General features: G+C 35.0%; 1 protein-coding gene across 17 annotated transcripts in view; it reads left to right on the top strand.

Annotated features, from left to right (window-relative positions):
- The window catches only part of ADGRL2 (adhesion G protein-coupled receptor L2), a 594,788-nt gene that overhangs the window by 382,213 nt on the left and 188,289 nt on the right, over window positions 1-24,286 (top strand). The gene's annotated exons all lie outside the window — the stretch shown is intronic.

Below are 24,286 nucleotides of genomic sequence, written 5' to 3'. Positions count from 1 at the left end.
TTGATACTTGTATTATAACTTTCAGTGTTCCAATCCAAGAATATGGTTTATTTTTCCATTTGTTTAGATTTTCTATAATGTTTTATTTCTCCCATAAATTTGTTAGATTTATCTCTAAATACTTTTTTATAAAATATTTTTAAATTATATCTTTTTAATGATTTATTTTGTAAAGTAAGAGTTTCTAATGTTTGCTTCTGGTATGTGGAAATACAAATAATTTTTGTATTTTTATTTTATTCAGCAAGCTTTCTAAACTTTCTTATTAGTTCTCATAATTTATCTGTATTCTCTCTTGGATTTCCTGTGTAAACAATCATATCTTCTGTGAATGATGTCAGTTTTGTTTCTTCCTTTCCAGGTCCTTACTTTCATTTGTTTCTTGTGTACTCCACCAACTAGACCTCTATTCCAGTATTATATGCAAATTATGATAACAGACAATCTTATTTTCTCCTGATTTTTAAAAGAAAATGCTTTGAACATTTCATCATTAAGTTGTAGGTTTTTCACAGATATCCTTTATCAAGTTAAGAAATTTTCCTTTTATTTTTAGTTTGCTTTGATTTTTTATATTTGATGGACGTTGAATCTTATCAATATTTTTTCCTACATTAATTTAGAGAACATTATGATTTTTCTCACACAGGTTTGCTGAGAACTGAAATATCTCTTACCCTAAGGACATTTACTGAATGGGGTGAACACGAATTTCAATTTTCATGTCCTTGGTGGCACAGGGGAAAAGTGACAAAGCCCAGGGCTTAGTGTTAGGATGAAAATGGAAATATCCCCATCATTAACCTGATCTACAAATAAATCCATCCCATGAAGGACTGCAAGGAAAATTGCAAGTCTTAAATGCATAACTAAAGAGAAAAAACATTCTCCCTTGAAAATTTATAATCGTAAACCAACCTTACTGTGTTTTCAGCAATAATTCACACAACCTCAGTGGTCTAAAGACTCCAACTTAAGAATTTAGTTTAGGGGCCAGCCCCGTGGCACAGTGGTTAAATTCAGCAAGCTCCGCTTCAGTGGCCCAGGTTTGTGGATTTTGTTCCCAGACTCGGACCTACACCACTCATCAGCCATGGTGTGGCAGCGACCCACATACAAAATAGAGAAAGACAGGCACAGATGTTAGGATGACTTTTCCTCAGCAAAAAAAAAAAACAAAAAACAAAAAAAAAACTTGGTTTAAACTGGTCCCTAGTTGTACCTTTTGTGTCTGGCAGAATCAAAAGAAAATGTGCTCTGGAGAGCCCGTCTTTATTCCATCCTCCAAGAATTTTAACAGATAAAATTCCATGAATATAAGCCTACAATCAGAAATCACAGACACATTGTAAAAAAAGGGAAAAATGAACAAGAATCAGGTGAAGAAAGATAAAAAGCAGAATCAGATTCACAGACTTCAAATATTGGAATTATCATTTTAATTCTTTTTTTGTCCCCTTCTTTTTTATTCTCATTCCTTGTTGCACATAAAATTATATTCAAAAATATTCTCTTTTTAGTATTTAATTTCCTCAGAAATAACATGTAAGCCCTTTTCTTCCATAACGTTGGAAATTAATAGTATAGTCAAGTAAACCTAATTACACTGAAATGGAATTTGATTATGACATTTATCTACCGAGCTATAAGAACCTCAGTGAACACAAAAAGTAGAAATATGAATAGGTACTTTTCTGTTTAATTTAAACAAACAAGATTGTAAATATAGTATTAGACTAAAAATACTAAAACATACATTGATGGCTAAAATATACAATTTTTTTTCAAACTTTAATATTTTTTGTAGACAGATTCCATTTAGCTAAAAACTCAAAATAATAAGTATATTATAAATTATTAGAATATCCTTTATTTGTGCAGCATGATATTTCCACTCAAACTCTCAAGGACTTTCAAATATCTTTAAAATTTATGTTTTGAAAAGTTTTAGAAAGGAATTGTGTTGTTACTTGACCTTGAACCCTTGATTGGTCTTATGTTGGGTACTTGGCCAAAGCTGAGCCAATCATAGTCTGTCCTCATAATTTTGAACCTGGAATTATGGAACAGACTCTTTGGCAAAGGGAGAATATATTGGTTGATGGAACCGAAGGAATGCTGATTCTGAGCCTTAATTCCAGTTATTAAACTTTCTAGGGATCCATGAACCAATAAATTGCCTTTGCTAAATCTTACTTGAGTTGTTTCTGTAACTTGCAACCAAAACGGTCCTGATAACTACACTTATAAAAAGAAAATTAAATTCTGAGATGGTTTCTCTGCATGCTGATAGTCCTAGAAGACAACAGAGGAATAATACCTTTAATACCTTTTCCGCCACAATGGAAGGGAATTGGGAAGAATTCCTGGGTGAGTTCATTTGAAGCACTGCCTTCACCAGAATGTACCTCTTTCCTCGGATTTATTCCTGAGGCAGGTCAAAGTAAGAAAGATTACCTAAGATTATTCCTTATGACAAGGTTGAGGACCACTAGTATTTTGACAATTAAACTTCCGATAGTTAGAGGGATTGCATCAAGAAACCCTTCCTGGATGTAATATTTTCCAGTTACTTTCTACCTGAGATTTTACATGGCCTAAGTGGAAAGGACGGGACTGAAATTTAAGGGGAGAAGGTAACAATTATTGAGCACTTTATGCTATGTTAAGGACTGGCTGGTCCATTTTAATTTATTTTCTAGTGAGGTGTTATGGGCTGAAACACGTGACCCCGAAATTTGTGTGTTGAAGCCCAAAGCCCAGTACCTTAGAATATGAGTGTATTTGCAGATAGTCTTTAAGAGGTTATCAAGGTTAAATGAGGTCGTTGGGTGAGCCCTAATCCAGTGCGACCAGTGTCCTTAGGAGAGATTGACACAGACACTCACAGAGGAAGACCATGTGAAGACATAGGGAGAAGACAGTCATTTACAAGCTAGGGAGAGAGTTCTCAGAAGAAACAACCCTGTGTGTCCAATCTACCCTTTAGTCGTTCAAATGTCTGCTCTACTCTCTCTTCCCACTATTAATACTTTAGTTTTGGCTTTATTTTTATTACTTGAAGTATTTCAATAACCATCAGCTTCTCATCATTCTAATTCAAGCATTCATAGTCATGCTAGCAAACCCACTGGACTGTGAATTTGTTGAGAACAAAGTTTGCTTTATACTCTCTTCTTATCCCCAGTATATAGTCCATGGTTCCTAAACTTGGCTGTGCATCAGGTGGCATTTTTTAATTACAGATTATCAGTCCCCAGACCATATCTATTGAAGCAAACTCTATAGGCATGTGGGCTAGAAATTGGTATTTTTATTATGTGCCTAAATTGATCTTACGAATAATGGACATCTGTTACTTCTATTGGCCCATCTTTTTATTAATGGTTGTGTGACAGCTTCCCTGAGACTTCTTATCTCTATCTTTTGTCCTACATTTCTTACTGTGTCTTCCATTATCACAATGTTTTTGAATAAAAAATCTAATTACACCTTTTTGAAGTAAAATGGTGATTCTTTAACATTAACGATGTCTTTCAAGAATTTTCTTCTTGAAGATCTATATCTATTGTAGGTTATGGTATGTCTGTTTCCTAGGAAGCTACAGAAATGTCCTAAAGATATTCCAGTATGCATAATAGTAAAAATAAATGAAGCCTATCCAGTTTATTCAGTGTAAAGCTGACAAGTAGATTTCAGCACTAGGTTGTCCCCTTAACTACTGCCTCCAACTATGTGAAAGAACTGGCAGAAACATTTACTTCTCTTCTATAGTTATCTTGTGGCTTGGCCTTATTCATATTCATACAAATGAATGGGACCACAAGCGAAAGTGGGTTTAGAGTTCACCTTGGAAAAGGAAGAAGTAACATCTCAAATTCTACCATGGTCCTCCATATTACAAACTCAATTTATGCAATTATCATTTTGCAAAAATTGACAACTTTATACCCTGAAAAGAAAAATCATGCTACTTTTCTTACTTCAAGTAAAAAATCGCTTCAAGGTGGAAGCAGTGGGTCTTTGTATCTACTCAAAGATAGGAAACATGATTATAGAAAAAGGTAACAAATAATGGCAATCCTTAGAGAGAAACTCTCTGCTGTAGTCTATATGTGGAATCAAAGACACTCTTTTAGACCATACTTAGAAAACAAAAGAAAAACTTGCTGAATATATCTGCCAAACGGATTAACTCAATAAATGTTTGTTTTGTGTCTATTACATCAAGCATTTTATAATATACAAAGATGAAAACAGACACGATTCCTGATTTTGTGGAGCTTTCAGTTTAGTTAATAGAAGTCCTAGTTAAAAACAAAAAAAGTGGGATGCTTACAGGAGGCTGGAATGGAGGCAGAAAGGTGGAGTGTGTGAGCAGAGGTCATGCCCAAATGACACTTCCTGGAGGGACCTCTTATTCTGTGCTCAGATGTCAACAGTCAGGAGTACCCGGGAACTTGAGTAAACAAATGAGCATGACCTTTTCCAGTACACTCTTTGATATTCATGCATACTTTGTAAAAAGGCTGGTACAAAAACTAAATATTATTCATGGTCTACTTTTCCTGTTCTAAATGTATACATTCATGCATTCATTACACAAATATTTTATCAAAAGTACTTATAAAATAAGGCCTCTTAAGCAGACTGGAAGGCCTCAGTATGAAGTGATATATTAACCAACTACTCAGTCCTTGGCTTATTTTTTCCTGGATCATATTTCTAACATCGTGGGTCCTTCAGATTATAATCTTGACTACACAGAACAATAAAACTTTAGTACTTCCAGACTTGGGTTAGCATCTCCAGGAAAAGGAAGCTCCCTATTTCTTCTATCAAGATAGTATATCTTTGAAAAACTCTGACTATAAGTGGTTCTGTCTTTTAACTGGAATATACCTCATTATACTTCGCAGCCTCTTAATTCGGCCTCTTTGGGCCATTCGGAATAAAGCTAATCCCTCTTCCACATAATAATTTTTTAATTCAAGAAATATGGGTGAGACTTTTATGAAATTAGGATAGGCTTAGTAAGAAAGATTTGGAAAATTAAAAGAAGTAGGTAAAGAAGGAAATAGCCATATTCCCAGTACCCAAGGCAACCACACTCAAAATTTTGATATATCTATTTCTAGTCTTTTTACTATAAATAGTTTTGATTCACTATTATTTTACATAATTTCATCGTCACATATATAAAGACACACATACACAAATATAATATAATTTAGTTGCCTTTTAGAGGAGGAAATTTGCTGTAGAGGATAAATGGGCAGGCACTGAAAGACAGACCTGAGTTCAAAGTCAAGCATTATCACTTGCTAGCTTTTATTGCCTTGGACATATTACTTACTCTCTCTTGGCTTCAATTTTCCTTATATATATATATATATATATATATTTTTTTTTTTTTATATATATATTTTTTTTCTTTGGTGAGGAAGATTGGCCCTGAGCTAAGATCTGTTGCCAACCTTCCTCTTTTTTGCTTGAGGAAGATTGTCACTGAGCTAACATCTCTGCCAATCTTCCTCTATTTTATATGTGGGATGCCGCCACAGCATGGCTTGACGAGTGGTGTGTAGGTCTGTGACTGAGATCTGAACCTGCAAACCTGAGGCCACTGAAGTGGAGTGTACAAACTTTAACCACTATGCCACCGGGCCGGCCCCAGCTTCAGTTTCCTAATCTGTAACTAGAACCCAGTTCTTCTTCTTGTGGCTAGCACTAATTAATGTAAAATGGTTAGCACAATGTTTAGCAAACAGTAAATACTGAATAATGATTAAAATTATTATGTTTATACTCTTATGGTGTAGTTATCAAATATAACAACTTTCAGGGTGAAAGTTCTACAATTCTTTTGGCCTTTTCTAATATGAGATGGTTTTAAATCTCCTTCCCAATGCAGGCTGCTCAATACCTAAAGTTTTGTAATTTTTCCATTAATATCTTCCTTAAAACGTTGCTCTCAGAAGTGAACAAGGTAATCAGAACAACTTGAAATAGAGTCAGATTATACCCTCCACTATTCTATGCACATCCTAAATTTATTACTTAAGCCTAAATTATTTCCTCCTTCTCTTCCTCTTCTCTTTCTTCTTCTACTTTCTCCTTCTTCTCCTTCTTCATCTCCTCCTCCTCCCCTTCCTCCTCCTTGTTCTCCCCATAACCATATTATACTGTGGTTTCACTGCCATGTAAAGCTCTTTTTTTTTCCCCATGAGTACTGTTGCTGAGTCACATATCCTTCAAATCAAATTTAGGCAGTTGGTGTTTTGGTCCCAAGGCAGGACCTCACAATTATTCCAATCAAATTATACATTGTTAGATTTGTCTATCTTTTAGTAATTAAGAATTTTTAGATCCTGATCTTGTAATACAATATATTTACTCACCTTCCCTACCTAGTGTAACTGATTTTTGATAGGCATGCCTTCTTACACTTTTATCTCAGTCACTGATAAATATGTTCACATCAGACAAGGTCAGGGACGAAGGTCTGTGGTGTACCACTTGAAGAATCTTCCTCCAGTCTGACACAGCCTGATCAGAATTACCATTGGTACAATCATTCAGGCGGTTATGAAAACACATAATAGTACCATCCCTAAACCCATATTTCTCCACCCACAAGGTCCATAAGTATATAAAAAAAGATCTTATTAAGTGACTTGCTAGAATTCAGATATTTATATCTCTTGCCCTGATATTCTGGTTTATTAACTTTACAGAGAAGAATACATAAGATTGAGCTGAATAGCTTATCCTTATTGATTTTATATTTTCTCCTAATAATTACTTTTTCAAAATGCTCACAAAATAGTCTTTTATAAAGATAATCTAGGGTATTCCCCGCACTTCCACCAAGCAACATCAGTTTCCTGGATCTGAAGTTCCCAGACTCTGTCATTTTTTGAACCTAAGGTATTCTTCTCTTATCCCCTCCACTCCATTTCTCAAAGGTAATCAGCTAAACACTCCATAATCTCATTTAGAAGGTTTCTGGTACTAATTTATAGAGTTCAAAAGACATATTAGCAGCTAGACCAGTCAGCTTCTCCCAGTATAGCATATAGGTGAAGTGCTCAGACCACGACGTCAACCATGTTGGCTCAAATCCTAGCTCTATCCTTCTCTAGTTGTATGATCTGGAACAAATTATTCAATCCAATAATAATGCATGCTTTATAGGGTTGCTATGATGATTAAATGAGTAAATACATATAAATACTTAACATATGACACCTCCTAAGTCCTCAATAAATGTTACCTGTATTATAAGCCCTTTACCTATTTTGTCTTTCAATTTTTGGCCAATGTCTAATGGTCTTGACCTCATTCACTCAACACATATTTACTGAGTACTACCTGCTATATACAAGCCTAGAGATACAGTATGGAACAAATCAAAGACCCTGCACACATAGAGTTTACCTTCCAATACAGGGGAAAGAAAACATGTAAGTACGTAAAATAATGGCAGCCAGTGACTGGAAGAATGAAAAGTTTAACAGTTACAGAATTATTTTAGAAAGGGTGGTCAGGGTCCTCTCTGAAGAGGCGACATGTGAACAGAGATATGAATGAACCAACAGGGAAGAAATATAAAGGAGTAAAGATGCTTTGCTTTCTCTTTTTCACGAATGAATTTTATGTCTTTAACTTTAAAAATGGGCCTATTCTGGTATTGATCTTCTTCCTCATTTCATGCTAAGGAAATCATTTTTGGTTCTCTTTAGCATCTTTCACAAGTCCCAGCTCATTCTGTGCTCTAGTCTTGCTGATATTAGTTTTATAGGTCTATACTACCTTCATGTATTTATGCCTGATTATGTCCCTTTTACTATCTTCTGCACATGCTGTTTTAAATTTAGAGCCTGCCGATAGGTCCCTGTGCAGCACACTGGTTTCTTGAGTTTTCTCTGCATTTTCTTGCTCATTAGAATCATTCGTGTTTGCATAGGCAGGACACAGCAGAAATCAAACTCTAAAAGCACATGGTTGATTTTCCCCAAGGTTCCAATTGTTTCCTTTTTACCTACTGTTTTCTGTCAGAATTGGGTCCAGAGTAGGAGTTCCCCTTACTGCTTATTCTACCTTCTGGGAAAGGAAATTATCAGCAAGGCTGGTCAAGAAATTGTCAGTGTTTTGCTTTCCGAGGAATGAAAGTTTCTACAGATGCTTCAAGACTAAAATCCCTAACACTAAGATATGTTGCTGCGCTGATAATTTTGTGGTCTGCAGTAGAAAAGCATCCTTCTGGCCAAGAGGTGTGTAATGTAGTCACATGGTGCTGTCACTTTTCTGTGTCCCACAGTTTATGTTCGTCTAGAGTTTTCTCCAGTGTTCCTCTACCCATAGGTTCTTGAACTTACAGGTAGGTTCATAGCTTCTAACCAGCAAGGACTATTCACCTACTTTTCAATCAGCTTGGTCTAATTATAATCAAAAATAGATTGGATTAAAAGTTACATTTTTTATATAACCAAACTCTATGCCCAGGACACCACAAAGTTTTCCCTACACCTTAGTATTAACAAGCAGCACAAAGTCGTAGAAAGCTTTGGAATGGAAGGTGGATTCTATTCCTGACCAAGCCATATACTAGCCTGTAGATTAATCACATGTCAGAGCTGAAGGTCCTTTAACTGAAGGATGAAGGATCTGGACCCTCTACTTTCAGTGATGAGCAAATTGTGGCCTAAAAACGTTAGTTGACTTGCCCACAGTCTCACAGTTAGTTAAGGATAGTGACTGCCAGAAAAGGTTATTTTTTCCTTCAGCCAGTAGACTTCATCCATCCATCTCACCTTCGATTAACAGCCCAGAGACTTACTTCCCTTGCTGTGAAATCCAAATAATAAAATCAGCCCTTCCTAGCTCACAGAATTGCTGTGAGAAGGGAAGAAGATAATAGGTGTGTAATGATAGTGGTTGTGTAAGGTAGTATTATGAGGATGATTTTAACGATTTAATCTGTAGGATTCTCTGGGCTCTTTTTCCTTATTATTTAAGTGATTTGCATTTTAAATTTAAATCTGTGGTGTAATGTGCTGACTCTGTTATACATTTACAACAAATTGCAGGCTGCCTCCCACAGAAGAAAGAGCCTGGCTTTTGGTATCCCCGAGACCAGGATGGTAATCCTTATTCTGTCACTCAAGGGATACATGACAACACATTCTCTTAACTTCTCTGATTTTCGTTTTCTCATCTGTTAAAAGTTAAACGTTCTTCTCTCTTACAGTTACAGTGGGAATTGAGACCCAAAAAGGCTCAGTATCAGTGGTTGCTTTTGTTTTATTTTAGGGTGGCTTTTTTTGTGTTTTTCTCCTCCCTCAGACCATGAGCTTCTTGATGGCAAACACTATGTATTTATCTTTGTATTCCTAGAGTCTGGCACTCAATAGCTACACAGTATGTTTGTTGAATGAATTATTTACCAAGGTGAACAACACAGAGTGGGTCTGAGGGTGGTAGCATTTTGTAAGTCAGTGTTTTTCCAACTCTACTCTTAAGAGCACAACACTGAGTTTTGTGGAGGGGCTTCAGGGGCTGCTAAAAGTAGGGATGAGATGAGAGCATAGCTGAGCGTGAACTCTTGGCCTTTATTTTGTTTTAATCAGAGCAGACTTACTTGTTTCTTATTAATATATTGGGCTTCTACGTAAGAAAATTTTTAGGGGAAAAGATTTTTCAGCTAAAAGACAGTTGCAACAAGACCTGGAGGCTTTAGAGTCGCAAAGATGCATCTTCTAATACTTCCTTTACCATTAGGCACCTTAGGCAAGTTCACCTTTCTTTGTCATGATTTCCTCATTTATCATAGGACTTACAGCATTTCAGGTTGGTTATAGATGGGCAGGAAGATATCACATGCACACCTGCCATTTCCCAATGTATTTTGCCAAGAATACCAAAATGGATTCCACCTGGATCCAGGTGGCCGTTTATATCAGGAACAGGTGCATGCAGACGCAGTGTACCTTGGCTTGGCTTTTCTCTTCCTCTGGTTCCCTATGGGCCACACAGCTGCCAGGGACACTACTGCCAGGACTGAATAACACAATTTTTTAAACTCAAACTTGCTACTCTAGAAGAATTTATATTCATGGCCTAGACACTTCCATGTAGGAAACTGCTTACAAATATTGGGTTCTCCCAGTTCTAGAACCAAACTAGCACAAGCAAGAAAACCTCCTTGAGGCAAGATGGGGAGGAGCAGGCAACTCAGGGCCAGGGGTCCCTGCATGGTATCTCTGCCTCCAGCTTCCAGGGTTCTCACCTCCCTGGAGGTTTTTTCTGAAGATTAAATAAAGTTAGGCTCATGCTAAAATATTCAGTAAAGTATAAATGCTTGGGCTTGGGCACCGATAGATCAAAACAGATGCTGGTCATAAACTACCAGCAAGCCTCGCCAGTGCGTGCCAGCTGAATGCCAGCCCCCAGATAAAGTAACATTAAAATGTCCTCACGATATCTGACACATAGATGGTGCTTGATGAATGTGCATCCCCTGCCCAGCTCCGCCTTCCTCCTGAACAAAATCCAGTAAAAACAAAAATGGCAAATCTAACACGACATATCCTCAACTAACCTGAGAAATCAAGCTTATTATTTCATTAGTAGAATATTTTAATGAAGGGACAATTTCTAACACCAAAATTTATTCTGTGGTCTACAGTAAAATAAACTTAAAAAATTAATTGTAGACTATTCCCTGAATTAGAACCCAGCTGTTAACTAGTAGTATATCTTAGCTAGACCCAGTGGGGCCATTGTCTTTCTCCTCTGAGTTTATCGTTTTTCCTGCTAGAATGGGTTAATTCATTAAATTTACTTATATTCTATCAGTTGCTTTAAGGCAGTGTTTCCCAGAGGTTGGCAGCGGAAATGAGAAACACTCTCCCAAAGCCACCTGGGTTTTTCTCCCCATTCCCCCAAGTCCTTCTAGAGATTTTGATGCCTTCCTTCCTATTAAGAATCTGCCAGAATGAGCCATTAGAAGTACGTATAGGATTCCCTAGGCAACTTAGCTTAGAAAAGAGTTAAGCTAGCCTTTGGGTAGGTTTTGTTGCTGTTGTTGGAAGAGCAGAGAAAAGAAAGAAGGATATCTTTGCAGCAGAGGCAAAACTGGACTGTATCCATTTCAGTAGTGAAGAAGACAGGGCAGAAGGATGGACCAGAAGTAGAGAGGGGAGGCGAGGACACGTAATCCCCCAGCTTCACCATTTGGTCAGGGTTCCCTCAGGTCTCATCATCAGGTCACACATTTGCTGGGCATTGGGCATCTTAGAACAGCCCTTCTCTTTCTGTGGCTCTAGGAAAGACTGAAGGCAAACCTGAGTACAGCATGCAGATAAGCATATATTGCCTGTATTGACTTCCTGCTGTTTACTTTCCAGTCTTTATTTTCTCTTTGCCTCACCATTCTTAGTTACTCTTATTACTTTTATTTCTATTTGTTTGTAAATCTCCTTAAATTCTTTTCGGAATATGAAGGGTTATAAATTAATAAATAAAAATTAGGGTTCCAAATAGACAACTGTCTTCAATTGTGTTTAGCTCTTTCAGAGTACAATAAGTTTAACCAGATATTCTTCTAATGTTATGAATTTAAGGAAAAACTAAGCATTTTTCACTAAAAGAGAATAAAAATCATAAGCTTCGAATACAACTAAGAGTGACTAGATTCTTCAAATTACTAACTTAAAATAACAATCAAAAGTACCAGAAACAACACTGGCATACAAGTGATAATAAATTTTTATGTTGTCAATACAATGCTATATACTTCAAAAAGTATTTCTAAAATTCTTTGCTAGAATACTACCCAATATGTAAGAATATTCAAAATTGTTCCACTTAGCTTGTACAATTTTTGGCATCCATGTAGCAGCATTTTGAAGAACTGTCAACTATTTTATGCTATTAATGGTACTAAAACAATAGCATATATTTGAGGACTTACTATGTGCCAGGTACTACTTGTATTAATGCATATAACCCTCACAAAAACACTATAAAATATGTGCAATTATTATTCCTATTTTATAAATGAGGAAAGAAAGAAACAGTTCATTTAAAGATGAGCTTCTATAACTTACTCAAGGATATACAGACTGAAAATGGTGGAGCTGAGCTCTGAACCCAGGTGGTCTGGTCCAATTCTAAGCTCTTTTTTTTTTTTTTTTTTTTTGCTGAGGAAGAGTCACCCTGAGCTAACATCCATTGCCAATCTTCCTCTTTTTTTGCTTGAGGAAGATTAGCTATGAGCTAACATCTGTACTAATCTTCCTTTATTTTGTATGGGGGAAACCTCCACAGCATGGCTGATGAGTGGAGTAGGTCCATGCCCAGGGTCCGAACCCATGAACCCCCAAACCCAGGCCCATGAAACAAGGACATGGAACCCCCACCACCTGGCCATGGGGCCAGCCCTCCAAATTCTAAGCTTTGACGCTATGTTGCGTCCCTAAAAAAAATTTTTTTTAAGCATCTTAAAATTAACATTAACCAAAGTAAAGTGTATTTATACTTTACTTTATGAGGCCCCTTTCAGATCTTTTTTAACAGGTCTTTTTCAAGGTAAGGGAAAAGAAAAGGTTAATCTTCAATATGGTTTTTATTTTTAAAAAGTAATGTCTGTGGCTTTTTTTTTTTTTTAAGATTTTATTTTTTCCCCTTTTTCTCCCCAAAGCCCCCGGGTACATAGCTGTATATTCTTTGTTGTGGGTCCTTTTAGCTGTGGCATGTGGGACGCTGCCTCAGCGTGGTCTGATGAGCAGTGCCATGTCCACGCCCAGGATTCGAACCAACGAAACACTGGGCCGCCTGCAGCGGAGCGCACGAACTTAGCCACTCGGCCACGGGGCCAGCCCCTAAGTCTGTGGCTTTTTTGAAAGAATAAGCCAAGTGCTTCAATGGTGATGTTTCAAGAATTTCTGCAGAGCAAAGTGATTTAAAATGGTATTTACCAAATTCTTGACTATACCAAATTGCAGAATTTTAAGTAAGAAGTGAATATAAATGATTTCAGCTAGGTAAAGCCTCATGGGATGCTTATTAAGCATCAAGAAAAGAAATTTCACTTCTCAACGTATGTGTTCTGTTAAGAGTCAAAACCAACAGTAAAAAGGTTTCATACTTTTTAGTATGGACACAGACTAATTGGCCATATTAATTCTCCAATCTTATGAATTGAATATATCTTTTATCTTAAAATTTGGCAGGAAAAGTGAAAAGGGAAAGAAGAAAAAATCTTTGAAAAATAAATACTATGATTACTAGAAAAGCTCGATTTTATTTTTGTCATTTAGAAGAGCCTTGCTTAGTAAAAAAAAAAATGGAAACTTCTAATATGCAGAGCATCCAGTCATATATGCCAACATAAATTTCTAGGTTTAACCGGAAATTGTTTGTGATGATTTTCTTTTAAATGGAGTTTGTCCCAACAATTGACAGATAGAATTCTTCGAATAAAGTTCTGATGGTGAAGCTGCTTAGATAATTCTTTAATAAAATGCTAAGCAGATGTTTGAGTAATTGAAACAAAATTAGGAAAAGAATAGTTAGTTGAAAGTTTTATAAAACTGTTAAATAGGGGCGAGCCCAGTGGCCGAGTGGTTAAGTTCACGCGCTCTGCTGCGGCGGCCCAGGGTTTCACAGGTTCGGATCCTGGTTGCGTACATAGCACTTCTAGTCAGGCGACTTTGAGGCGGAGTCCCACATGCCACAACTAGAAGGACCTGCAACTAGGATATACAACTTTTACGGGGGGGATTTGGCGAGATAAAGCAGGGAAAAAAAAAAAAAAAAAAGATTGGCAACAGTTGTTAGCTCAGGTGCCAATCTTTAAAAAAGAAAGAAAAAAAACTGTTGGACTAGTATTTCAATAAGACTACTTCAATGAACACAAAAGGTCTTTTCAGAAAGAGACTCTATTTAATTATCAGAATTTTTAACTGATGCAAAGGATATTATGCAAACAATATAATTTATAGGAATTTTTAAAAACCAGCACGTTTAATATAGGTGATTCTCACTTCATGGAGTCATTCATTGCGATCATAGTTTCCAGTTGGCATACTGATATAAAATATATAACTACATTCCATGTCTTGACCTGTAATCATACTAAACATTTGTATATGAAAATATAAAATAAAATTAGGAATAATGTTAATAATATTAATAATACTCACAAATAAAAAACATAACATAAACTTGGCACAGTAAAAAAAATGGCCTACGAGGAGAGGGCTAAGCTTAAGTCCCAACAGCTGAGAGAAAGAAGAATACAGTTCCGAACTCAGGTTCAGTAGATAATCTCAATTCTAGGTAAGCAGTCCCTTTGAAAAGTATAATCTTAAGAAAGAATACCTTTTGAACACATCTGAGACCATCAATCACTTGTAATTTTTAGTAAATCTTAGCTTGTTTGCCTTAAAACACTTTGTGTTTAGCTCTCTCTGCTATGTTAGCGTGGCTTAATTACTTAACTAATAAGTCTTTTAAACTATGTGTATTAATCCTTAAAAGCGTGTTTGCTTCCGTTTGTTTGGCTGAAAAAGACTGATCCCTTTCATTTGTCCTCCTTTGGTGAACGATATTTATGGGACACTAGGTCATACAAAAATACTCAGAATCATGATTTGTTACTGTCAAGGGACCTTTCCATGTAAGGAAAATGAACAGAAAGAAAAGAAAGTGCAAGAGTAAACATCAGTGGAAGAAGGATGGAAAGCAGCGTCAAGTGGGGAGAAAAAGAGAAAACGGGTAAATGTGAGTCTAAGTAGAGGGAGGATTAAGCCAATAGGTAAGAGTAAGGGAGCACTCTAACTTCCATATTGAGCTATGTAGTAAGTGCACAAAGGAGATCGCATATATGCAAACCCTTTGAACACAGTAAATCACTATTGCTACCATTCAACACATTTCTTCATATCGTATAACGCATATTGACAGCAAAGTCACACATTTGTTCACATATAAATTATTAACCACTGGAACTCAAAAATTAAAATGTGTACAGAAGCCAGGAAGAAAAAGTTAATCAGTGAACGGCAGTTGGGTGAAATACATCATCCTCTTGATCTATCTTTCTACTTCACCCTTTATAGAGACGTAGGTCAAGATACATTTCACTTCCCTTTAACGCCGCTGTTAAAGTAGAAGGCAAAACATTATCACAAATTGAGCGATTCATTGCAAAGATACTTTGCCTTCGTTTGAGGGGGTAATAGGGAATGGTGGGGTAGGTGGCGAGTCAGAGCGCGTGTTTCATTAAACAGGGAAAGCCTCTCCTGCTGAACATTGAACATTGTTACGAGGTAGCGTACGCCAAATGTGGCCAGATCTTTCCAATTTTTTTTCAGAAGCTGGAAATCCACATTTTGATTGAAACTTCCTAATTTTTAAAAGGTGACAAATAATAGATTTAAAAAACACAAAACACTGTGTGACTCAATATCCATGGGACAATAAATTACATTTGTGGGTTAGATTTTATACAGGCCATCAGTTTGTGACCTTTATTGTATGCTATGCTAAGAGCTGGGCATATAAACTGTAGGGAGAATTGAGGAGCTTACTGTCTGGTAGAGGTAGGGAGAGAGTAAATCAATAAATATAAGGATGTGTGATAAGGGCTATGACAATCCATGTTCATTTTGATGGTCCTTCAACACTGAAAACTTCCATGTCATCAAAGAAAGATAAAATGATATTCAGAATGATTTTCTTAGATAGCAGAGTACTGTGCTAATAAATTTTGGAAAGATCTTTTTAAAAACAGGAATGTAAACAAAAAGAAACAGCACTTAAAGTGTCAGCAGAAAATCAAAACATCTTCCTTGGAAATTTTGATTAATTAATTTACTCTTTAAGATAATATCAATTAAATTTGCTGGTGATCTGGCAAGAAAAAATTGGTTAAAATGCTTCTTGGCTCTTCCATGTAGGGTTCCTGTCTTTAACTGCTTAGTAAGTAAATCACAAATGAGCTAAGATGGAAGGATGATACTTTTTACCATAATATATAAAATATCAGATGTTTTGCCTTTAATAAAACTAAAGTACCATGGTCCAAAATATAACCCTTAAAAAGCTTCATGTAAGTCCTGTTGATTCTAATTTCTGAGGTTCCTTAGACATATTTTTATCTTCTATAAGTTGTTGGGATGGGAAAAGTGGAAAGGAGGACTGTTCTAGATAAAATGGGATGGACAACCAACTTTTCAACTTCTGTGAATTCAGAAACTCAAGTGTGTTCATTTCCTGCCTTCCTTGAGCTATTTCTCACCTTCCCAACACACACACATTGTTATTAAATTTTTTGAAAACACTCCAATTTTTATTGTACACACTAACTTACGCAGATCTTAAAATATTTACATACGGCCCATAAAAACATTTCAATAAATTGTCTAAATGAGTTTGTTAATAAGTAAATTTATGTGTGTGTGTTTATGTGTACACTTGTGATAAGAACATTTGTATAAGATTTCTAGGTTATTTGACTTGTAATAGCCATATCAGCAAAGCAATGCTACAATATTTGGATAGCAAGTAGCCTTCTTATTGAACTAAACATTATAATAGCATTCATGATTATAGGATTCCAATTCCTTTATTCCATAAATACTCTCCAACAACCAATTACGGCTCAGGCCTTTTGCTAAACACTAAAGAGGCCTCTGTTCTTCAAAACAGTCTGAGAGTAGGTACAGTCTTTCAAAAATTCCTTTGTCTGACTGGTGAGTACCATTCTGAATAGTATAATATTACCTCTTGTATTACACAGCTGGGAGGTATTTTGAGGGCCATTTATATTTCTAGATACAAGAATGTGGGCAGAGAGGGAGGTGATGCTGGAGAGGCAGTTCCAGAAAGGAGTTTTAGGCATCGAATGAACTTTTTAAAGACTATTGTCTCCCCAAGAGTTCATGACGCTACTTTGGTATATTAGAGACCTTTAAGTTATATTAGACTGCTGAGGGCTTCTCATAGGGTTTGAGTATTGTGAGTAATGGGTATAAAAATGGTATAGTTTTTTGCTGGGTTTATGGATGACTGGATAAGTGGGAGAAGGACTGGAGAAGATAGTGGCTTCAAATTTTACTAAATGCCACAACAAAGATTGAGATTTTAATACGTATAAAATTAGGACCTCCCTGGTAAATTAAAGCTAAAAAGAATTTGTTGAAAGCATATGTCACAAAATTAAAATACAACCTGAATGAACCCACCAAAACCTAATGTAATGGAGAGGGGAGCAGTACCACAAAGGAAAAACTGGGTGGATTTTCCAAAAGAAAGGCGACTGGAAGGTAAAAACTAGAAGGTAAAAAGGTTACTTGTTTTGTTCTGTGTAGGACATACTTAAGTGAAAGCTTATTTCCCTCCCTGTTGAAAAATAAAATTGATGAGAACCTGCTGCAAATTTATTCTGTAACCTCACCAAAGTTGGGGGATTATTCAATTATTTTCATTATTTTTATGAGTAAAGATGCATCTTAAGGGGAAAAAAGAACAATAAGATCTATTTGAGAGAAAATTTTGTGAAGTAATAGTCTGTGAAGAAATAGTATATAAAGCTCCTGAATGCCATGCATATTATATATATCTTTATGTCCTAATTAGTTTTGTGTATTTGCTTATAAATTTTTGTGTCTACCCTTACATATTTTCCATGCATACCTGCCCTTTGTTTCCACAGATGATTTATTTCTTATGGGGAGGGAGTATGTTTACGACTTTCTAGTAGCACCTAGAGCACTGAATTGAGGAAAGCAGGTTTTCTATGAGCGTTGAATAATTGCGTTTATTATCCTTACATTTTGGAAAATATGTCAGCCTACAATCTCAGTAAAAATGCAAAATTAAAAATGCATATAGAAAATAACGTGCACGTTTCTCTGACATTTAACCACCCAGTTGTGCCAAATGTAGCACAAATGGCTGGGGACCTATGCAAACGGTGGGTGATCAGAGAGCAAATTGTAGCAAAACCAAGTCCCATTGGTGGCGTCAAGGACAATGCATTCTGAATTCTATTTTGTATTTCTTCTGTGATATTATGCCAGAACACAAATATATAGACACAGATATATGCATATACATGTGCATATATATATTTTACAGAATTTAAATAATTCATTCAAATAAATTATTTAAATGATTTAAAAATTCCTTTGTCAAACAGATTAATGGAACCTTGTTATTCAAAAGATAAATCATTTTATATGAAGTGGCAAAGACTTCAAGGGCTAATAAAGGTTTTATGAGAGATAAACTTTTAATGAATTAATACTTTTGCATGTACTTATTTTCTATATACATAAATATACACACAAATGCTTACAATGATATTTATATCAACATTTCTGACTGATTTTTAAGGAAACAGTATTCACAGTGTTTAAAATAAAGTATTTTTATAGATTTGATTTTTAGGACTCATGGATTATAATTCACCAAGCAAAGCAGAAGAAGGTTTAAATAATAGTGCTGTAAATGTTATTTGTATAATGAGATAAAATAGACTTTTTTATATTTATAATCTATATAAACCCAGTAATCCTAAGTCCTGAGCAATTTTATATATGTTGTTTTCTAGGGTTTAAAACGCATCTAGCACTCAAGTCTTTTAGCTGTGTAGGTCTTAATCAGAAAGACGTTTTGCTCTAGAAAATTATGGTGAACCAGTATTTGTATAACAAGACCTTAAGACCTTGGGAAAAATTTTAAGGATTTTTATGAAGCTCAGTACACATTCTTCAGCTAAATTTTGGCATAGTTTCAATTTTGAGACTCCAGTGAAATTCAATTGGTTTATTTTATAATTAAAAACAAGGAAATCATAGTAACAAAAATATATAATGTATAGCACTGGTGTTTATAATAGAAACACCCATAAAGAAAGAAACATGTTCTAACTTTTCTCATTACTCCAAAGGGAATTGCATCTTTAATCACACAAAGCACAACTGCTTTCTAATTTTGTTTAAAGTGTTTCAATACTTACAAAAACCAGATCAGGTTATTGTAAATCTAGAGCGAATTAGAATCATTGGCCTCTGCTCAGCTCTATGTAAGGGTTCTATGTAAATCATAAATTTAATGGCATACTAAGACACACATCTGTTTCAGTTTTGTAGAAGTTAATAATCTAACTACAGAGTATTTAAACACTTCTTTCATTAACTGGAAAATTGAGGCAAAGATAGACTTCCCTCAGTCATAAGGTGTAATATTTTACCTCCAAATTCTGATGTTATAAATTTACCGATGTAGTTAATTTTCTAAATATTTCATCTAGTATCTATTTTTGACATGACATGATTTCCTCTTGTATCAAAATATTCAATATAAACAAATAGGCCAGCATTATCATCTCAAATCTACACCTGCATAAAATATTTTGATTTATATATATCATATTTAAAATCATTTTGCAGTAAGGCACTGGAGAGAAAGTAAATATTGAGTAATTATATGAAAAGTCAAAATTCATTCTTTTAAATATTTTTCAGATTCCTTATTTGATTACCCATAAGTTTATTTTTAAATGATAAATGATAGTCTTCCGGGGATCCATATTATTTTAAAATAGTTCACATTCTTGGATTTCTCAATTTACATTTTATAGCTAGCATTCATACTCAACTTTTCTCTAGTTTTAACAAACTGTTATTTTTTCATGTATTTCTGAGACCTCTTTCTTTGAGACATGCCACTTCACATATAGCAGTAACCCAGTATTTTAATGAATTACTGTGTTTCAATTATCATTAGAAAATAAACAGGAAATTAGTTTTTCTTGCAGTATGTTTTACATTGTCTGAACAATGAAATATATGTGGTCTGAATTTGGGTCATTAATTCAGGTAGTAAGAACATAGTACTAATTAAATTGGCGTCATAAATTACATTCCCAAAATGAAGGGGGCATTCTTTTAATGCGCTAATAATCTTCTTTCATTATATTGTAGATATGTGATTTTGGTAATCAGGACAATTTGATGAGTATGGATGGTTCAGTGCTACACATCTCCATCACTGACACAAAACCATTCAAAAAATATATTATCCAGGTGATGGTTCAGAAGCGTCCTTTTCATGTGGATTGGCTGGAGAGGCTATTTATGTGTTTTTATTTTTTAACCTAAAACAAAATTTTTTCATTGAATATCGCTCAACAAAACCTTATCATTACCAAGCCATTTCAGTACTCCTCTGAGATATAAATGACATTTTAGTATGATTCTAAATTTGGATACTAATTTTAAAGAAAACGGATTCTCTTCTAAGGCGCTTTTACTTATCACAAAAACATATGCCTATTACATCATTGTTTGGTCTAGGACCTAAGTGATTGATTTCATAGTGACCTTAAGAATGGATTGTAATGAGTTGCAATAAGTTGAAAACTTAATTATAAAGATTTAAACTATTCTTGAAAATAGAGATGGCAACATTCTATTATCTTATCAAGAAACTATGATGAGAGCTGGGTTTAGAAGAAAAATCTTTGCAAATTGCTCTTCTAGTTTCCACATGCTCAGACAAATTTATTTTTACTAAAATATATAAAACAAAGGCTTTTTTAAAATAAAGCAGATAAGTGGAGTTAAAAATAACTATCATACTAATTATAGAAAAAAATAATGAAAAATGTTGGTAATGGCTAATTTATACGATCAGAAGAAACAACAAAAGTCAAGGTCAACCATCTCAAGCTACAGAATCTTAGACTATAAAATATTTCAAAACTGAAATAAAACAATTTTTGTGTTTCAAAAATATTAAGATTATATATTTCAACTATTATTTTATGCTGTATCATTTAGGAAACTTTAATGTATTCTAATATGAAAACATTAGCAGTGTCATACAATTGTTTATTTGACACTTTCTAAAACGCAAAGAGGGCATCTGTGAGTCTGTTTCCTGACTCTTAAAAGCCTTTTGCAAGTTTTGCCGGACTACAAAACTTCATGAGCTATGACATGAATAACCAAAGTCATATTCTCAGAGGCACTAAAAATTCAATTTGGACTTCTGTGAAATTGCTCTTTGGGTATCTTTGAGGGTTTAGATGCAATGGAGTGAAGTTGCCTCTACTATTAACCATTATCTTGCTTTTGTTGTCACTCAATCGTCGCGTGACGCTTTACCACGAACTGTCCATTCAAACGTCTCATATTTAAAACAAAGACTTGCGATTTTAGGTTCCTCTTAGTTTAACTTCAACAATTTTTTTAAAAATGTAAAGAAATTTCATCTGTATTGTTGACAAAGGTTTGCACATATTAAAAAGGGATGGTGAGGCCTATTTTTAAACTACATACTTGAACAAGAAAACGTTTGGTTATGAGTATTTACCGCATAAAATAATTATTACAGGAAGTGATAGACAGCTTTGTATAAAATGAGTGTTCTTATAGTTACACTTCATGGTTTGACAGAAACATTGATAGAAGAAGATCTTTAAGACCCAATTATAGCAAATCCTCAGGGTGCAGAGATTAACACGAGTTATGGGAACAATTTATGGGAAAGAAAGACTAACTCTGAGTCATGTAAGACTCAGCGGAACAACGATTCTGAAGGATATCGTTTTTAATTTGCTTACTTTTGAGTATCGTAATGGCAACGGTATAAAAATTTTACAACCCTTTACATACAGTTATATATATATATATAAACACTGCACAGGAAGAGCCATGCTACCAGTTGTATTGGTGGATATTTTTTAAAAGTATTAATTGCAAAATGATATGTATTTAATAATATATGTGATTATATACTTGTAAATAATGTCATTAAGCACAGTATACCATAATCATATCTGTACTATAGTTTAAATTGCCATTGCTTTTGGACACTGCATCTTTCCATTTTAGAGAGGGTTTGGCCTTCTTGGACAAAGATTTACTCAGTCTGGAGGGAGCTGGGAGAATAGTTAAAAACTTATTGGCTTTGCCAAATGCTTTCATATGTTTCTGCTCTCATGGAAAATGAGTTTTGATTTCTTGTCAGCCTACATGCATGGTGAAGCTAAAATGAAAAACAAAGCTAGCAACTTGCAACCAGTTCTAGTTATGTTTGGTATTCACATATTGCTTTGATCTGCTCTAGAGCTTTAAAAGATGTATTTTCTAGAGTAGGGAAAACTAGTTTCAGCACTCAGCATCGTTGAACAGTAATAAAAAAATAAAAGGGAACTGACTAAGGTTAGGATGAAATCTGGCTAATTTTAGTTCTATTTCTGTATTAGATACTAGACCAGTTTCACATGTTTTCTGTTTACTTGTTCGCTGTATTTTAGAACTCTCACAGAGCTCTCATCACAGGCAAAAATGTGCCGCCCGTAATGAATACAGCTTAGCCTCATGGATAGTTCTCTACAGCTGGGCAGCTCAAACTTCACACGATTTGGGGCCTACTATCAAGCCCCCAGTCTGTTCCCCACCCCACCCCACCCCAACCCACCCCTATGAGCATCCCTTTCTGAACTGGCTTATCCAGATCGAAGTTTGTCAGAGCCGGGCAGTGACGAAGTTACCCACGTGTGTCTACTGGCTTATCCTAATCACAATATTTTGCTACCATGCCCATTTTCATACCTCTTCAGATTCCTTAATTTGGTACCTGAACTATTGTTCTTAATACTTGTATTTTTGACAAGTACCTCTTCACTTCCCTCTAAACAAAGATGCTCGGATGGTAAATAGCATTAAAAATTAGCATAATTTCATCATCAGAAATATGTGAACCCATTGAATAAAATAATCTTTAGTTTCTTAAAGTTGCTTAAATTAAAACCATGAGTTCCTACAGTTGGAAAAAACATGTATGGTTAAAATGTTTGAAGCCCATCAATCTCTCTAACCACATAAGCTAATGAGTTCCTTCTGTTTTCTTTGAATGAAATCACCATGAGTGGTTAGATGTTGATTTAACATAAAACAAATGGAAAGGGGTGTTTCCTTTGTCCTTTGTAGAATTTATTTTTAAAAACAATTAGCAAGTATTATGAATAAGTCAATGATTTTGCCATTACTTAAATAATAATATAGATTGAGCAGTTAAATTGACTGTATCGCAGGGAAGCATCATCTACTCACTCCCCTTAACTTGCTCACATCTGCAGACATTATTAAGCTTCTTATTTCATTTTTTTCTACCATAACACCTGTGTTGTTATAAATTATGTTTGGAATTGTCATGAAGTGTCAGGCAAATTACGTTTTCTGGATGTGTATGTGTCATTTAACTGCTCCTTTGTAAATGGCAGGTTGTGGCTAACAGCTTAATCTTGAATATATCAGTGCAATTAAAAGCTCTGTTTCAAGTCTTTGTGGATACAAAGAAGGTTGACACATTATTATGTGTAAAGTGCAAGGGAAGTATTAAAAACTCTTTAATATTTAAAGCATTATCCCAGAGAAGGAATACACTTAGATATAATTTTAAAAACATAGCAAGCTTATTGTAGTCTTAGGAAAAAAGTATTAGATCCTTTGAACTCTGTAAAATACACATCCTATTGAATTAAAATTAAAAACTTGTACGAGACATTTTCCACTCCCTATAGTTTTAACCCCCTCTCAAGGACCCTCCTTTTTTTGTGGTGTAGTCTCTTTAGGAACATAGTGGAGAGTGACTCCCTTATGTCCTGAGCATCAAAGAATGTCAGACCTATGAAATGTAGATAGTGGGTTCTTGCAGAGATTCTTTCTGAGAGAGTTAAATAAATAAGTAAATGAGCCAACATATGGCCAGCTTAATTCAGGCAAAAATTTCTATTGATTACTTACTAAGCTCACTAAATAAAAACTTCAGCCCAAGCTTTGCCTCCCAAAAGAAAATAGGATTAGACAAATCTGTGCACTCATTGGGGCTTCTTGTGAATCATGCTCAGATGAAAAACCTTCAAAGGTGAACAAAAGAAAGGGCTAAAATTTTTCAGTAAATGCAAACTATTATTAGTTTGACATATTTTGGTTTACAATCCTGAATAAAATAATTTTAAATTCCAAAAGAGACCATGATATAAATGACCTCTGAAGTCTGAGAATTCTATAATTCTGCCTTCTTTTCAACTACTTTAAAGTAGCCTGATTTAATTTTCCTAGATACCTCTGTTGTACATATAAATTTCGACAGATGTAAAGACTTAGGTATGTAACAAGGTTTCACACCAGCTCTGCACAAGTGTATTTTTTTCCAGACTAGTTTATACCCTGCGTTGATAATATCTGAACTATGCTAT

The sequence above is a fragment of the Equus przewalskii genome, chromosome 24 (assembly GCF_037783145.1).
Source record: "Equus przewalskii isolate Varuska chromosome 24, EquPr2, whole genome shotgun sequence".
NCBI lineage: Eukaryota > Metazoa > Chordata > Mammalia > Perissodactyla > Equidae > Equus > Equus przewalskii.
The sequence above is the reverse complement of the archived record's forward strand: the minus strand, read 5'-3'. Positions and strand labels throughout refer to the sequence as shown.